The 19,282-nt window shown below is 38.8% G+C and overlaps 1 pseudogene; it reads right to left on the reverse strand.

Moving 5' to 3' along the window:
• Positions 1-410: 410 nt before the first annotated feature.
• Positions 411-845, reverse strand: LOC149812309 (indole-3-acetic acid-induced protein ARG7 pseudogene; annotated as a pseudogene).
• Between the last annotated feature and the right edge of the window lie 18,437 nt (positions 846-19,282).

The following is a 19,282-nucleotide window of genomic DNA, read 5'->3' on the forward strand; positions in this document are numbered from 1 at the left end:
GCACACTGTACAAAAGAGAACTACTTCATACAGAGATGCTTCACTCGTGGGTTACTTGTAGGTTTCCGTAGCTCCCTCCATTCGTTTGTGAAAATGAACGAATGGAGGGAGCTGCTGAATTGGTATGTAAGAACTATATCATGCTCGAATTGGTAATCGACGAGATTTCTTTTTAAGTGAAAGAAAAAAATGCAGAGACTTTTCTTTTTTAGGGAGAACAGTCAATGTTGAAATTTCATTAAAGATTCCAGCAAAAAGGAAGAACAATGAAGGATGCTCAAACACCACCACCGAATGGTGTACATAATCCTCCCCTCTCCCTATAAAATCAAGTAGCAACAAAGGAAAACAGTGGAGACCTCTTGTATGTGCACAACTACAGAACCCACAAGAAAGAAAAAAAATGCAATTTAGTTCGGGCATTCACTATCTTCATTGTAGTAAAATCTCAAGAGCTCCTCCACCTGGAGATTCTCAACCATGGGGTCTTTGTTCTTGAGCAACCACAGAATGTGCTCGAAGAGAATGGATTCACAGGGAAGTTTGATCCCTCCATTGCTTGAGAAGCCGAACTCTTCTTCTGCCTTCTTCAGTAAGGCCTTGAAAATGCTGTGGCTTAGGTAGCTGAGGGGGATCACGAATCTCCTCGCTTCCTTTCCAACGTAGACGGCGAGGTAACCCTTCGGTATGTGTGAGTAGAACTCATCACCGGCTTCGTCACGCGAGTCGACGTCTTGGAACGAGAAGACGTGTTTGGATGATCGAGGAGGAGATTTGAGTTTGAGCATTCTAAAGACAATGGTTGGTGGTTTGAATTTCCCAGTGGTCAGGCTCTCAGGCAACATGTTTGTATTCTTTTAGAGAGAGAGAGAGAGAGAGAGGACTTAGCCCAAGTGGCTATATATGAATATATATAGAGGCCGGGATGAAATTCATTGCCATGCGAGAATGATCGCTTTTCTTTTTTCCTAGCAAAGTCATTTTCATATAAATAAAAAATGCCAATCTAGTAAAACATATGTAATCGAGTAAAGTAGATGGAATATCTTAAATTTACATTAATGTCTTCTTATCGATGATGATACTGAAAAGTGTGAAACCAATCATGAAGGCAGAATAGGATCAAATGTGGAAGGTGGATCACGTAATTCGCTCGATCACTCTCTTTATGGTTTAACATCCTCACCGTCCATTTTAGTGAGCAACGATCATGATGGATGGCCACCAATATTGACATCCTCAGTTTTATGGTGTACTCCACAGTTTGTAGTACAGGAAAAAATGGTGATGCAATCAATGGACGGTGAGGATCGTAGAGCACAATTGGGTATTGATCTGCTGGTCCACTCTCGTTAAACGCTGTCAAATCTTGAACTACCTACTCGTGTGGCACTCGCATCAAAATATCGGTGTTTGCTCATTTTGTTATTAAGATTCTTGTTTTCTTCTATGCCTTTGGTGTTGAAGACCCCAGATCAAACCCTGCTGGCGCACCGTAGCTTTCAGAGGTAGGGTACAGGCAGGGTGGTCGTTGGGTTTTCCCTCCCTTGGCAAGGATTATTGGTCATCAAAAAAACAATCTGCAATCCTTGGAGTTTATTCACATTATATGCAGTGTCATGCATGCAGCAACCTGTCTGACAGCCGTCCATCTTGATATTTCTTGAGATGTGTTACATGTAATACGGATGGTTGGGAGAAGTGAAGCTCTATGCAGCAACAGTGCATAAAGATGGCTTATTTAAAGTAGGGATGTCAATGGATCAGGTTTAATTTGACTTGGACCTGACATGTATTGAACTTTGTAAGGTCAAATGAGAATCTTGTTCTGACCCAAGAGTCCGACTGGCATGTGGAGCCAAGTATGGTTTGTAAAATTTCATACCAGACCCGAGTTTCTATTAAAACCCATAACTTTTTAATATATAAAAATATTATTTCAAAGAGTATGAACCGGGTTTGGTTCATTTAATCCTCACAGGACTCAGGTATGGTTTTTCTTGGTGGTTCTGATCAGACCCAAGACCAGACCGCTAGCACTCCCAAAGTCAGATCAGATTTTGGACCCACCCAAGTCGAAATCAGATCCGACCTGGTTGACTCCCCTACTTTAAAGTAATAGTTAAAATCTGATAGATAGTCTCAAATCTTGAAAGAATCTCAGATAATCAAATGCTATTTTGGCAAGTACGAGATTTTATGCTATGAATCTGGATAATGTTACCACGGTGGGGTGGCCCGCATTGCCAGTGGTGTGGTTGTGAAGGTGCTAAGATGAAGGCACCGGATCAAACCTCACGGGTGCATGGTAAGGCAGGGTGATCATGGGGCTCCACCCAAGGTTTTCCTCGCTTCGGCCAGGGTTCTAAGATGAAGGCACCGGATCAAACCTCACTGGCACAGGGGAGGTGGGCCACGTAGGTGGTTGTCGGGCCCCACCCAGGGTTTTCCTTGCTTCAGCCACGTAGATCGAATTTAGAACTTGAATGAGTAGGAAAAAATATTCAAAGTAATTGTTGTAATTTGGTGGATATTGGAATTCCATTAGGCTTTGGACCGTTGAGAAGGTGCTAAATCCAAATTTTGTGGACCCAGTGACAGATCATTGTGTTAAGACTCGATCCATGGGCAATGGACTTGCCACTAGAAACCAAGAGAGTACCAAAAAAGAGTTGGGCCCCAATATGCTTTGGATGGTTTCAGTATGGACCCAGTTGCCGGATCACATCCAAAGTGACTCTACCAAATTGGGCAATTGCTTCACCCAATGTTGTCAGAACAGTATTGGATTGAGGGGAATCAGCAGATTCCAATTCCTTTTGGGCAGAGGATGGATGACATGAAACGGGGATGGAGGTTAAAATCAAAACCCGTGCGAGGATGGAGGCGGGGATGGACTTATGATTTTCCCCGCCCTGCCCCGTCCCTGTCTTTGATCCCCACCTTGCCCCACCCCGCCTCATCCCGTCCCCGATTCTTCTTTAGAGATGGCAGTGGACCAAGGGGAAACGGGGTCCGCCCCACCTCACCCGGCTTGAACAGGGGATAAAGGACATGAAATAGGGATAGAGATTAAAATCAAAACCCGTGCGGGAATGAAGGCGGGGATGGAGGGTAAGATTTTGAGACAGGGCGGGGGTGGAGACCTTGTCCCCCGCCCCCTCCCCAGTCCACTGCCATCCCTACTTGTCTTCAAAGCAAACCATTATATATATATATATATATATACTGTAAAAATATGCTGAATCAGTTTGGTTTGGTTTCGATTTCGGTTCGATATGATAAGAATCAGGTGATTTGGGCTGATTATTCACATTGGCTTCACCCCTTTCCAAGTCCTAGATTGAGGGGGGCAACCATGTCAAGACCCTTCAGGATGTGTCTCAAATAGTCTGGTCGCATAACTAGAAAACTTTGTTCCAGTGACCCAAACAGAAGCATCGAAGTTGATAGGACCAATGTTGTTAAATCGGTTCACTAAGTGAAACGGTTTTCAGAAAACGATCCCAATTGAATCAAAGATTATCTTCTTGTTACTTGTACATTAAGAATTTTAAGTGCATCCATTCATGGTAGAACCAAATGTTGCCAGTATCGATGTGAATCAGCCTGAATTGGCCAATATGCATCAAATTGGCCGATTCGACCCCGATTTACTTGGAGTCCTGCTGAATCGGAGTAGAATCGGCACTTTAATATTTTCATATTTTTTAGTTTTTTTATTTTTTAAATTAAAAAAGTGAGAGTGACTGATTCAGCTTAATTTGGTTCGAGTCTGAATCGGCCGATTCTCTGAATCTGTTCAGATCTGAAACTGATATTGACAACATGGGTAGAACCAGCCAGACTTGAACTGGTTTATTCTGATTTGACCAAAATCAGTTGATTTCAGAGAGGTCTCTCAAATTGCTCTCTGTATTAACTCAAACAAGGGACCACTGCTCTGTCTCATCATTCTCATATGGGTTTTGATTTTAACCTTCACGTCCCTGTTTCATGTCTTTCATCTTGGGTTCAAACAAGGCAAGCTGCGGTGGGACCCCATTTCTCCTCAATCCACTGCCATTCCTAAAGGAGGTTGAACCATCAAAGGGTCGACTGCGGCGACGACCCAAAGAAAGAGAATCGGTTTAGCATTAAGGTTAGAAATTAAGAATATATATAATAGAGTTATATGGAATTTTATTAAATCATTAAAAATATTTTAGTTATTTTATTAATGAATGTCAAGAACAGGACAGGGTGAGGTGGGGAAAAACATAACCCCATCCCCGCCTTCATCCCCGATCCAAACAAGGCGAGGCAGGGCAGACCCAGTTTTTTCGAATCCACTGCCATCCCTACTTCAACACCAATTTCATCATACATGATATTTGGACCCTTTGGTACGGAGGATCCAAATGCAACGTGATAGCTAGGGGTGGCAATCTCTGACCCGACCCGCCAACCCGCCTCTTAGGCGGGTTCGGGTTGGGCTTAAGCCAACCCGTTTAATAAATGGGTCGACCCGCGTAACCCGTTTATTAAACAGGTCGGGTTCTGGTTGGGGGTATGCCAACCCGACTGACCCGTTTAATAAACGGGTTAGGCGGGTGGGTCAACCCGTCTGCCCGACCCGTCAACCCGCCAACCCGACCCGCCAACCTGCCTACCTGCCAACCCGATCCGTCAACCCGCCAACCCGACCCGCAAACCTGACCCGCGAACCTGAAAACCCGTTTTCCCGACCCAACCCATTTATTAAATGGGTTGGCGGGTCGTGTCGGGTTACCCGTTTATTAAACGGGTCGGGCTCGTGTTTGCCACAGCCGACCCGTTTAATAAACGGGTCGGGTTCGGGTTGAGGTATGCTGACACGCCAACCTGCCAACCCGACCCTATTGCCACCCCTAGTGATAGCACACTTTCAGGCCGCTGCACCTGATCACCCTCCAACAATAGGCCCACAGCTGACAGGCTGCATCCATATGTGGTGAAAAAGTGCAGCACCTGATCTTAATTCTTTGGTAAGCCTTGTGATAGGAGACAAAATATCGGGCCAATAAGAAAAGTTAAACCGACCTGCCTTTATGGTGGGTTCTGCAAAGGACGTCTGGTACGTATTCTGGGCTTTAAAAATAAGCGGTCATAAACCATACGATCTGTCTCTTCCAAGTTCACAGAATAATGGGAGGACAGATCATGTGATTTAACAAAACACAAGTTTTTTGTTTTGAGATCACAACCGTCAACACTTCAATCACCATCATTCATTATAAAAATGATGGCATTGGCACTTTTGATGGACCCTGCTGCCTTGCACAATGAATGGCGGTTTGAAGTGAAGACTTTAAGGATGGCAGTTCGAACAAGAGAAAATAGGGCCCCACCCTGCCTTGCCTTATTTGGATCGGGATGAAGGTTAAAATCAAAACCCATGCAAAGATGAAGGTGGAGATAAAGGACATGAAACAGGGATGGAGGGGGGGGATAAAGGTTAAAATTCAAACCATAGTCTAGATAAAAAATTTCTTCTTGCTATTCTCGAACTACATGTATTTATCTCATGCGGCATAAACCATTCTTGCTAGTTGGAAATCAATTCAATAGCAAAATTCTAAGTCTATAACAAAACTAATTTTTTTTAAATAACATGCAAAATTTTTTAAAGAAAAAAGAGGTTGAACACCAACATATCTGAGTTGCGACCCCTCAACAAAACAAAGTGATTGAACGCAAGCATAAAAATTTACTCAATGTTACGACAGTCTTAAGATTTCAAGCCTCTTTACCCATTAAATTTTTGAGAGAATGCATTCTTACAACTGCATATATTATTAATTGTATTCCTTCTAAACCTTTAATGGGCAAGACGTCATATGAGTTACGTCATGAGAAAAACCTTGTTTATGATCATTTTCGTATTTTTGGATATCTATGCTATACTCATAACATACATTATTCTCATGAATTTAATAATCAAGTATGCAAAGGACTTTTCATATAATACCCAAATGATCAAGTTGGTTATCGTGTGTATGATCTTAAAAAAAATCTTTGTTAGTTAGAATGTAAAGTTTTATGAAAATATGTTTTCATTTCAAGATCACAATATTTCAGATAAAGAGAAATGACGCGTCCTACCCATATTCATATTCGAGCCTCAACCTTATAAGATTCAAGAACCCATTGGTAATCAAGAAAATGAGGTCACCATGATCTAAATCCTGAACCCACTCAAGTCCATATCCGAATATCCGAAAGAGTTCGTCAACCACCACAACATCTCAAGTATTATAGTTGTTATGCGGTTGCCCCCATACTACAATCAACTGACACGATAGAGAAGGTTCACAACACGGATCATGAGTTATCTCAAGTCATATGTTATGATCATTTTTCAAAACATCTTTTTTTCTAAGTGTCATTTCCCAACACTCAGAACCCAAAACCTTTTCTTATGTCATGAAGTTTCAATATTGGTGTGATGCTATGACTTCAGAGATTAGGGCGTTGGAAGATAATCATACTTAGTCGATTATGGATCTACCTGTGGATAAACACCCTATTGATTTCAAATGAGTATATAAAATTAAACATCTCTGATAAATCTATTGAAAAGTATAATGCTCACCTAGTGGCAAAGAGATACACTCGAATTAAAGGGCTAGATTATAATGAGACATTTGCTTATGTTGGTAACTATACGGTGTTTGATAGCCATTACAACATCAAAGAATCAACATCTATATCAAATAAATGTCAACAATGTTTTTCTTCACGGGGACTTGGATGAAAAGGTATATATGGACTTACCACTAGGTTTTTTTGTTCAGAGAGAGCGTAAAGTTTGTAAGTTGCACAAGTCATTATACGACCTCAAACAAACCTCTAAAAACTAGTTTGTCAAATTGTCAACTCATCTACTTAAAGAAGGATTCTCACAATCTAAAGCTGATTATTCATTTTTTTCAAAGGCTACTAATGGAGCACACATTTTGTTCTAGTTTATGTGGATGACATTATCATTGCAGAAGATGACATTGCATTCATCAAGCTACTTAAGTCACACATCAATCAACAATTCTGATTGGAAGACCTTGGATGACTCAAATATTTTTTCGGCATTGAAGTTGCAAGATCCAACAGTGGTATTTTCTTATCCCAACAAAAATATACTCTCAATATTCTAGAGGTTATGAATTATCTTGGGGCAAAGCCAAACCAATTTTCCATGAAACCACATATCAAACTCAATAATGAAGATAGAGATTTTTTGGAGGATCTAGGGTCATATCGACGTCTAGTGGCTCGATTGTTATACCTGACTATAACCTAACTGGATATTGTATTCGTGGTCAACATTCTAAGCTAGTTCAGTAGCAAGCCACGACAGCCTCATATGGATACAGCCATGCGGGTCCTTCGATATATTAAAAGAGTTCTCTATGACACAGAATTCTGATGTTATCCACCTGTAAGATTCACGTCGTTTGTTATTGTAATTCGAATTGGGCCTCTTGCCCAATGACTCGTAGATCCATATCCAGCTATTACATCATGATTGGGGGCAGCCTTATTTCCTGAAAAACCAAAAAATAATCTACGGTGTCCCACTTATCGACCAAAGTCGAATATCGATCCATGGCTCTAGCATGTTGTGAAGTCACATGGATTGGTGTAAGTTTTATAAAAGATATTTTTAAAAGAATATTTTTAATAAAAACTTTCGTGCAAACCAAATACCAAATAATAATAATTGGTTCACACTAATGCTGAGATCTGGGTCAAACTCAGGAAACGGGATGAAATCTAAGTATTTCAAACAATTTCACACCTTTATTGCCTTAAAAAAATTTAAAGTGCAACAAACAAGCACGAAAACCTATTACAAAATGTCGAGCAGAAGGAAAATTAATACAACCCAATTAAAGTGGCTTAAGGCCCTACTTTAACTAAAAAAAGAAAAGAAACAGAAAAAGAAGACGCCTCTACTCGCAAACCACGATCCTTATATGCGGGTATCAAAATTTCAGTGCGTCCACCTCAACACCAACCTTCTAGCTCACGGCAGCCACCAACACAAACACAACTACGCAAACAAAATAAAGAACTACAAATGAATATGTTAGTGAAGAACGCATAAATAAGAGCATTAAAAAAAATAAAAGAACAAAAATCTAAACACAGATCCCAATGTGATCTCATTGGTTTCTGAACTAAAACAAAGTGTCCTTTGTTTCGGGACACGACACCTACTCAAGACTTCACACATGACACCATAGGATCTGTCTCTTCCAAGTTCACAGAATAATGGGAGGACAGATCCTGTGATTTAACAAAACATAAGTTTTTTGTTTTGAAATCACAATCGTCAACACTTCAATCACCATCATTCATTATAAAAATGATGGCATCCGCACTTTTGATGGACCCTACTGCCTTCACGATGAATGGCGGTTTGAAGTGAAGACTTTAAGGATGGTAGTGGAACATGAGAAAATAGGGCCCACCCTGCCTCGCCCTACTTGGATCGGGGATTAAGGTTAAAATCAAAACCCATGCAAGGATGAAGGGGGAGATAAAGGACATGAAACAGGAATGGAGGTGGGGATAAAGGTTAAAATTCAAACCATAGTCTAGATTAAAAAAATTCTTCTTGCTATTCTCGAATAACATGTGTTTATCTCATGTGGCATAAATCATTCTTGCTAGTTGAAAATCAATTCAATAGCAAAAATTTCAAGTCTCATATCTAATAACAAAACTAATTTTTTTTAAATAACATGCAAAAATTTTTAAACAAAAAGAAGGTTGAACACCAATATATCTGCGTTGCGACCCCTCAACAAAACAAAGTGATTGAACGCAAGCATAAAAAATTACTCAATGTTGTGAGAGTCTTAAGATTTCAAGCCGCTTTACCCATTAAATTTTTTAGAGAATGAATTCTTACAACTGCATATATTATTAATTGTATTCCTTCTAAACCTTTAATGGGCAAGATGTCATATGAGTTACGTCATGGGAAGAACCTTGTTTATGATCATTTTCGTATTTTTGGATATATATGCTATACTCATAACATACATTATTCTCATAAATTTAATAATCAAGCTTGCAAAGGAGTTTTCATAAGATGAGACGATGAAACCTTGGAACACAAGACTCAAAGTCATGTATGAACACTTCTTGGAATTGACAAACAACCTTTTCTGCCGCAAGACCTCTAAGACTCGTCATAAGTGAGACAAGTGGGCTTCAACTGTGGGACTATACACAAGGATGTCATCAAAATATACTACCACAAACTTTCCTATAAAGAGCCTGAGCACTTACGGTATCATGTTCATGAACGTGCTAGGCACATCGGATAGCCTAAAAGGCATGACAAGCCACTCATAAAGTCAATCTCGAGTTTTAAAAGTTGTTTTTCATTCATCTCCATCACAAATGCGAACTTGATGATAGCCATTTTTTAAGTCAAGCTTCGAGAAGACTTGCGAGCCTGCACTACAACAAAGCAGTAGATTAGCGACGACCACATTCCGTCGCGAATCCGTCGCTAATCCGTCGCTAACCATGTTAGCGACGGATTAGCGACAACGCGGCGACAGTATGCTTACGTCGCGAATATTTCGACGCTAACTGGCGACGGAATAATTTTGTCGCCAGGTCCGTCGCTAATTGCGACGGAATAACGAGCGCTATATTCCGTCGCCAATCCGCCGGTACTAAACGGCGACCACGGCTTGGTGACGGATTTAATTCCGTCGCTAGATTAATATGAATAGCGACGGAATCATCCGTCGCAAAAACGAAAAAAAATCAAAAAAATTTATTTAAAAATTAATTACCGAGAACTGTACAATTTCTATTTCCTGTACAATTTATATTTCTTGTAAATAAAAAACAAACCACACAAAAAAATCATATAACAAGTATCTATAATAATTAATCGTCCCACCTTAAAATTAAGAAGTTTAATTATTTACAATTCAATAATTACAATTAGGAAAAATAAAAAAAATAGAACTTCTTCAACGCAGTCCTCTAATCATCGCCAAGATTTTGTGCGTCTTCTTGTTCATTGTCTTTATCTGTCTCTTCAGCTCCACTACCCTGATTATCGCTAGCAGCCTACACAAGAAAAGAACAGTCAGTATTGATAAACAAAATATAATGAAATAAATTACACACTATATGTGATTCTATCATGTGCTCATGTGTGATCTAAGGTAATAAAAAAACTCTATATGTGATTCTATCATGCTCATATGTGTGCTAAGGCAGTCAAAAAATTGAATATGTGATTATAGCATGTTCATATGTGTTCTAAAGCATCTAAAAAAACTCTATATGTGATTCTACTATGCTCAGATGTGCTTTAAGGCAGGCAAAAAACTATATATGTGATTCGATCATGCTCGTATGTGTGCTAAGGCAGTAAAAAAATTGAATATGTGAATATAGCATGCTCATATATGCTCTAAGGCAGGCAAAGCCAAAAAATTTATATGTGATTCTATCATAAATGATATATAACATGTTCATATGTGTTCTAAGGCAGTTAAAAAACTCTATATGTTATTATAGCATGCTCATATGTGTGCTAAGGCAGTCAAAAAACAGAATATGTGATTATAATATGCTCATATGTGTTCTTAGGCAGTCAAAAAACTGAATATGTGATTATAGCATGCTCATATGTGTTCTAATGCAATCAAAAAAACTTTATATGTGATTCTATCATGCTCATATGTGCTCTAAGACAGACAAAAAGTTAAATATATATATATATATATATATATATATATATATATATATATATATATATATATATATATATATGTGTGATTCTATCATGCTCATATGTGATTATAGCATGTTCATATGTGTTCTAAGGCATATAAAAAAACTCTATATGTGATTCTACCATGCTCAGATGTGCTTTAAGGCAGGCAAAAAACTATATATGTGATTCGATCATGCTCGTATGTGTGCTAAGGCAGTAAAAAAATTGAATATGTGAATATAGCATGCTCATATGTGCTCTAAGGCAGGCAAAGCAACTTTATATGTGATTCTATCATGCTCATATGTGTGCTAAGGCAGTAAAAAAATTGAATATGTGATTATAGCATGTTCATATGTGTTCTAAGGCATCTAGAAAAACTCTATATGTGATTCTACCATGCTCAGATGTGCTTTAAGACAGTCAAAAAAACTATATATGTGATTATACCTGAGAGGGACCTAGAATCGAAGATCCCCTATCCTGAACAGCGGCCTTGATCTCATTTCGGAGAAAGGGGGCGACGGTGTATTGGAAGTAGTTATTCAGTGATTCATTAATGATCTCGCGTACATCATCATCGGAAAGAATAGTCGGCTGCTTGGAGCTTATGTCGGCGCAAGAAGTCGGTGAGCCGTAACTGGAAGAACCAATAACTGGTGAAGTGTTCATATTACTCTCAAATCCGAACACGCGAACTTTTTTGGGTTCACCTGCTGCAGTCACCCATGCTATAGGATCAAATGATGGATGTTGAGTAGCGTCTTCGTCATATCGCTCTACCATCTGTTGCTCATATGCCTCCTACAAAATAATGTTTAAAGTATTCATTAATAATTAATGATAACATTATGATAACTTGCATATATATTGCAATGATTATTAATAGAATTAATACATACCGTTGTCGTTCTCGCCTTCTCTGATACGAAGACTCTCGTGGTCTTCCGTTTATGTGTTTCTACAAACACATCCTTATATGGTACGCTGCCTCCTTTTTCTGCTTCCTGCGAAGTTAAATGACAAAAGATTTAGTACACAAGTTTGCAACAATACTTATAAAATTAATATTATATATTGATGAGTTACCATTTTCTTTAGGTGGCTCCCGAATGTCTTAGATCCACCTGTGTGTAGATGGGCTTCGAGCATCTTTGATCGATTTTGTGAAGCCTTCGCAGAGCGATTTTTAAATGCATCTCCCGCCCACTTATCGCACATTTCATCCCAGTAATCTCTCCTGATAGTAATAGGACCATGGCCCTTCCACAGTAATGGATCATCTACTACGCCAGATGCTTTTTTTGCTGCAGTCTTCATAGTGTGCAGCATGTCTGCAAATCGATTGGCAGCCACCTTCTGCCACACCTTCCTTGCATCATTTTCTTCCACCGTAGTTGCAAAGCGATTCGAAGCCTACAAATATTTTCAGAAAGTTAGTAGACATTGCTTAAATAAATTAAATATGAAACACATTAACTATGAGGAACAACTGTATACCATGAATGAGGACCACAATCTGTCTAACACCTCCTTTGGGTACTCTTTCCATTGAGCAACTGGTCCTGGTAGATGTTGAAGAAGTGAATTCCTAATCTCCCGTACTACTTCTTGTGGCTCAAACCTCGTGCTGCACATGAATTGTTACACAGTAAATATCAATATAAAATATTTAAAAGATATGCAATAATTGAAAACAAAATACTTACGGTCGATTATCGATATACACTATTCGAATGAGTCTTCTTGTGCCAGCCTGAGAAGACCCTGTTTCCTGTGTTGGCTGTTGACTTGTGCGATCAACTGGTGTAGGTGGGTCGTGTACAGGCGCAACATCATCTGTAAAAAAATACATTAGAAATTCTCAGAATGTGCATTTGAACTAATCAAGCATCTAATTAGTTATATGATATACCTATCACAGGAGCCCGTGAAGATGAAGGTTGAGCATGGCTACTACTGGATGAGCGACCACTATAACCTCCACGAACCATATTCTAACAAATAACATATGTCATACAATACATTCAAATAATTCACATCAAGTATTACAATGCATTCAAGTCATTCACATCAAGCATTGCAATGCATTCAAATAATTCAAATCATTGACATCAAGTATTGCACTAATTCAAATCATTCGTTAATTGCATAAATTGTAATACATTCAGATAATTGAAATCATTCACATCAAGTATTACAATGCATTCGAATCATTCGTATCAAGTATTACAATACATTCAAATAAAATTTTTAATCATTCACACCAAATATTGCAATACAACTCACATCAAGTATTATAATGCATTTAAATAGAGGTTTGTAGTATAGGATTTTGCTCACTAGCTTAAGAATTCTTCCTCGTCACTAGTTTGACTTCCTTCTTCTTCTTCTTCTTCTTCTTCTTCTTCTTCATTGTTTGCCCATCCACTTGGTACATCATTTGGATCACATTCCTCTATGAATGTTTCATCAGCCAATGAAGATATGACATGCATATCATGCACAACATCGTGACCATAAGCGAAGTCACAGACATCATCTGATTGATAGTAATCACTGTCTTCAGCTAACTCATCTTCCTGTAACTGATCATACTCGGGGTATAGTTTGGATTTCACCTTGCAAACTGCCCACCATTCATTTCTATCTGACTTTTTTATACTCGGATATGAAGTATAATAAACTTGTTGAGCTTGCGAGGCTAATATGAATGGTTCATATGTTCTAAACCTGGATTTATGATTCACCTCCACAATGCCTGAAGCTTTGTCGAGTCTTGTTGCAGTTGGATCAAACCAATGACACTTGAATACCGTAACCCTGTTATTCATGCCTAAGTAAGTCAACTCCATTATTTCCTCTATAACACTGTAGTAATCATGTTCATTTTCACCGTAGCTGCTACCCTTGACACACACGCCACTATTTATCGTTGATTTGTTTATACCGTAGTCTTTTGTATGGAATCGATAACCATTTACGATATACCCATTGTAGCATTGCACAACTTTGGTCGGACCATTTTCTAAATCACATATTCCTTGATCTTTAACATCACCATTACGAACCTACGCACAAACATAAACAATGATTGTGATCACGATCAATTAAGTAACTTAGTGTTGTTTATAAGTACAAAATTTATGTTAGCTTCTTTACCAACTGTTTCAACCACTCCACAAACTTAGTTTCACGTTCTTTTTGTACTTCTGCATCAGTGAGATATGAAACTTCGTTTCGCAACTCCAGATCAAATCGTCTGCAAACCACAAATACTTATATTACCGAGTCATGTATCCACATATAGAACATAAAAGGATTTATAATTGAGTTGCATATACATATACTTACTCGATGTATGGGTCGATCGCTGAGCAATTAAAAAGAATATAGATGTGTGTTGCATCTTGCTCTCGATCTGTCAATAGCCTTGATCGGCAACTACCAAATGCATGCCCAAGTGGTTGAAATATCGACAGCTTGTCAGCTACAGTTACTTGTTCTCCATCATCGTTACGGGGCGGGCATGTGTAACGTGTTGAATATGAGGTTCGAAGTACATAGATGAGAAATTTGAAATCTCTTCTAAAGTGTACGCCTCACAAATAGACCCTTCTACTCTTGCTTTATTACGAACCTTTTTTTTAGGTCGAACATGCATCTGACAAGAATATACATTTCAAATTTTAAATATCTGTCATTAAAGAGACAAATATAAAAAAACATATACCTTTCAAATGGGTACATCCATCGATATTGCACAGGGCCATCAACCCTTAGTTCATATGGCAGATGTATGATCAAATGTTCCATAACATCGAAAAATGTTGGCGAAAATATCTTTTCTAACAGACAAACAGTGGTGATGACAGAGTCCTCGAGATTCTTTACATCTGATACAATGACCTCCGATGCGCACAATGTTCTGAAAAATCCGCTCAACTCAGACAATACCCCCCATATAGGTTTGTCTAACATATCATGGAATGCTAGGGGTATCAATCGTTGCATAAAGATATGACAATCATGGCTCTTCAACCCATATAACTGTCAATCGTCAATCTTCACAGCCCGAGCAATGTTAGAGACATATCGATCTGGAAATCTCAGTTATCTCAACCATTGACATACATGTTTTATTTGATCAGGTCTGAGCACATACTTCGCCTTTGGTTTCAGTACTTTGCCATTATACTCTTTGAGTTCCAATTCTGGTCTTTTACATATTAATTTTAAATCCATACGGGCCTTCGGATTATCCTTCGTTTTTCCTTTAATATTCATTACTGTATTGAACACATTATCAAACACATTTTTCTCTACATGCATCACATCCAAATTATGTCGTATCAATAGGGTCGGCCAATACGGTAGTTCCCAAAAAATAGATTTTTTCATCCAATTGTGTTCCTTCCAAAATCCATGGAAGGGTGTAGGACTGCGGGCATCTGTTAATACATCTGGAAAGTATCGCAATCTTCTTAAAATCTCTATGCCAGACAATCTTGAGGATGGACCTTCCGTTTCAGTTATGCCTGCTGTAAATGCATTCTTTTGACGTCGGAACGGATGATCGCTGGGTAGAAATCGACGATGGCAATCAAACCAGCAAGGCTTCCTTCCATGCCTCAATCTAAAAGCTTTGGAATCCTCCATGCAGTACGGAAAAGCCAACCTCCCATGTGTGCTCCAACCAGATAACATACCATATGTAGGGAAGTCACTGATTGTCCATAGAACAGCGGCCTTCATGTTGAAATTTTGTTTTTTGTGGGCATCATACGTGGTAACACCGTCATCCCATAGTACTTTTAATTCATCAATCAATGGCCTTAGATATACATCAAGATTTTGGCCAGGTGAGGTCGGACCAGGGATCAACAGAGACAAGAAAAGATTCGGACGTTTCATACACAAGCTTGGTGGAAGGTTGTATGGAGTTACAAATACTGGCCAGCATGAGTATGGAGTTGATCTACCCCCAAATGGATTAAATCCATCTGTACATAGACCGAGTCTAACATTTCGCACTTCCATTGCGAAGTTCTGATGAGTACGATCAAAGTGCTTCCAAGCTTCAGCGTCAACAGGATGCGTGATCTTGTTTTCATCGTGTCGAACTTTATTTGCATGCCATCTCATGTGTTTAGCTGTCTTTGAAGACATATACAATCGTTGCAATCTAGGAGTGATAGGAAAGTAGCGGAGCGACTTGTATGAAACTTCCTTTGATCTCGTGCTACCATTGCCTCTTGTCTTTGGCTTGAACCGAGGATGCCCACATGACGGGCATGATATGTCATTTTCCTGCTCCTTGAAATACAACATGCAGTGATTTGGACAAGCATCAATCTTTTTGTAACCCATACCTAGAGCGTTGACCATAACTTTCGCACGATAGAAATTTTGTGGCAATTTCTCATCTTTAGGCAACATACTCTTCACAATCATGCACAAACGGTCAAAACATGATTGACTCAAATTATACTCGGACTTCAAATTCATTAGTTGAAGAACTACAGACAAGATAGTGTGACTCTCACAACCGTTCCAAAGTGGCTCATCAGCATCTTTAAGTAAATCATAAAATCTACTAGCTGCATCGTTTGGTGATTCTTCATCTACGGCAGTTCTTACATCACTAGAACTCATAGCAGAACCCAGTTCTGTTCCTGCAGCATCAAATATCAAATTTGTATATGGATTATCGTGCACCACATTCACCCGTGCATTAAAATCGTTTCTAAATTCTTCTCCATGAAACGTCCAGTTCTGATAATCACTCACAAAACCCTTCCTGTATAGGTGATGTCTAACGCTATGAGGTTCTACAAATTGATTATTCTTACAAATCTTGCAGGGACACCTAATTTGACCTGTAGGATCCACTGTACTGACACTTGCCGTTGCAAATTCAATAAAACTGTCAACACCATCCATATATTCATGCGATAACTCATTGTCCACTATCCTACGGTACATCCATTCACGGTTTGCAGTCATTCTGTCGTATGATGTTACGAATAGTATCCTAACGAATTAAGAAAAAAACAATCAGAATGCTACGATGAAGAAAATATCAAATTTATCATGCAATATACTATGTCAAACAATAACAAGAATTTTGATGCATGCATTGATAACTTAATATTTTCATGTGCAAACTATTAATGACACGATACAATCATTTGAAGCATACTTTTATTATAAAATTTCACATGGAAGTCAAAATCAAATTGAAAGTAACTACATGCAAGCATGGATACAATTACATCAAACATTGCAATACATCATAATCATTCATATCAAATAAATGGCAAACATGTACCTGCAGCAAACACACTTCAATATCTCACTAACTACTACCATGCTTAGCATGGACTCCGTACTCCAAAAATAAGAACACTTCCATATTTCTACATTAAAATCATGCTCAGCATGATCTCCGAACTCCAACAAAGCAGTCCTAGATATCAACAACTAAGTGAGTGTGTGAACAATAAAGTGCTGCATTCAATAAATTAAATAACATGTGATACGTTTGCATCACTTACTCACCACGGGTATTTACCCGATTTGCATTGTTTTTGTCATTTACTTACCACAGGTGGCCGAGCACGAGTTGGTTCCGTTGAAAAATCTGCACAAAAACAAAACAAATTAAGTAACAAACTAACTAATCATGAAACAAGATGAAACACTAACTAAAAAAATTAAAACAAATTAAAACAACTCTAACTAATTGAAAGAAGAGAAAAGAAAAATAGTATATATGTTAAGCCAAATCTAACTAGAAGATGCTAATTTAACAAACCAGCTATAACATGTTGAACCAGTCGACTAACATAAAGTCATAGACAATTTTTAATCTGAACTACTTAGCAAAGGAATAGTAAATCAATCAATTAGTTTACTAGAAAAGATGTGAACTCCGTTTAACGACCACTATCATAAAGAATTCAAATAGCCCTAATCTAACTAACTGATTGTGAGAACATTAAATACCAATCTATCTAAGAAAAATATAATTATAAAAGACTACTAGATTGAAATACTCTAACTAACCAGATTTCAAGAAAACAAATTGAAGTAAAACTAACTACCAGTAGACATTAACAAACTAACAAATTGAACAACATGGACAACTTGTATATATACATTACAAAAAAAAATTCAACAAAAAAAATTCAACTTAAAATCCATATGGACAACATATATGCAAACTACACTTAAAACCATATGGACATCTTATATACACATATTACAAATTTTTTTTCAAGCTAATCACATGGACAACATAGGGATCACATAATAACTTTTTTTTTTAAAAAAGAGATCACATGGGCAGCATAGGTATCCATAACAAAAATTCTTTTCAAAACAGATCACATAGGCAACGTAGGTATCTCATAACAATTTTTTTTTCTTCAAACAAACACATAGGCAACATAGTATTCCTACTAAAGATTTTTTTTTCAAACTGATTTACATAGACAGCATATGCATTAAAAAACAGATTTTTTTGAAACCAATTCACATAGACAGCATAATATATCTCATAACAGATTGTTTTTTTCAAAAGCAATACACATCGGCAACATGTTATTCCTACTACAGATTTTATTTTTCAAACGATTCATATAGGCAGCATAGGCATTCAAAAACAGAAAACTTTTTTTTTTGACAAGTCACTTAGGCAGCATAACTTCATTACAGATTTTTTTTTGACAAGTCACATAGGCAGCATAGCTTCATTGCATATATTTTTTTTGACAAGTCACATAGGCCGCATAGCCTGAATTACAGAAAACTTTTTTTTTTTTGACAAGCCACATAGGCAGCTAAACGCAGGGGGTCGACCCCCCCTGCCGGAAACGCAGGGGGTCGACCCCCCCTGCCGGAAAGCACAGCAGGGGGTTAAACCCCCTGCCTTTCCGGCAGGGAAGGGGGTTAAACCCCCTGCCGGAAAGGCAGTTCCGGCATGGGGGGTTGACCCCCTGCCATGCCTTTAAGGCAGGGGGTTAAACCCCCTGCCTTTCCGGCAGGGGGTTTAACCCCCTGCGTTTCCGGCAGGGAAGGGGCGTACCCCCTGCGTTTAGAAGAAGAAGAAGAAGAAGAAGATTACCTGCGCGTCGTCGGACGGTGGCGGGAGGTTGACGGGGAGCGGCAGCTGGCGAGCGCCGGCTGGCGAGCGGTGGACGGGGAGCGGCGGCTGGCGAGCGGCGGCGGCCGGACGGTGGCGAGAGCCGACGGGCGGCGGGAGGGAGCAATACAGCGAAACAGGGAAAAGAGAAAGAGGGATGGGATTAGGGATTTACGCGACATTTAGCGACGGCTTAGCGACGGAAACATTCCGTCGCTAAACCAAAATACCAAAAAAGCGACGGAATATATTCTGTCGCTACGCCGTCGCTAATTAGCGACGGATTAGCAACGACAGAGTTCCCTCTCTAAATCCATCGCTAAAATGGTGTTCTTGTAATAAAAAGTAGCGACAAAAACATG

The sequence above is a fragment of the Nuphar pumila genome, chromosome 17, assembly GCF_984573655.1.
Source record: "Nuphar pumila chromosome 17, dmNupPumi1.hap1.1, whole genome shotgun sequence".
NCBI lineage: Eukaryota > Viridiplantae > Streptophyta > Magnoliopsida > Nymphaeales > Nymphaeaceae > Nuphar > Nuphar pumila.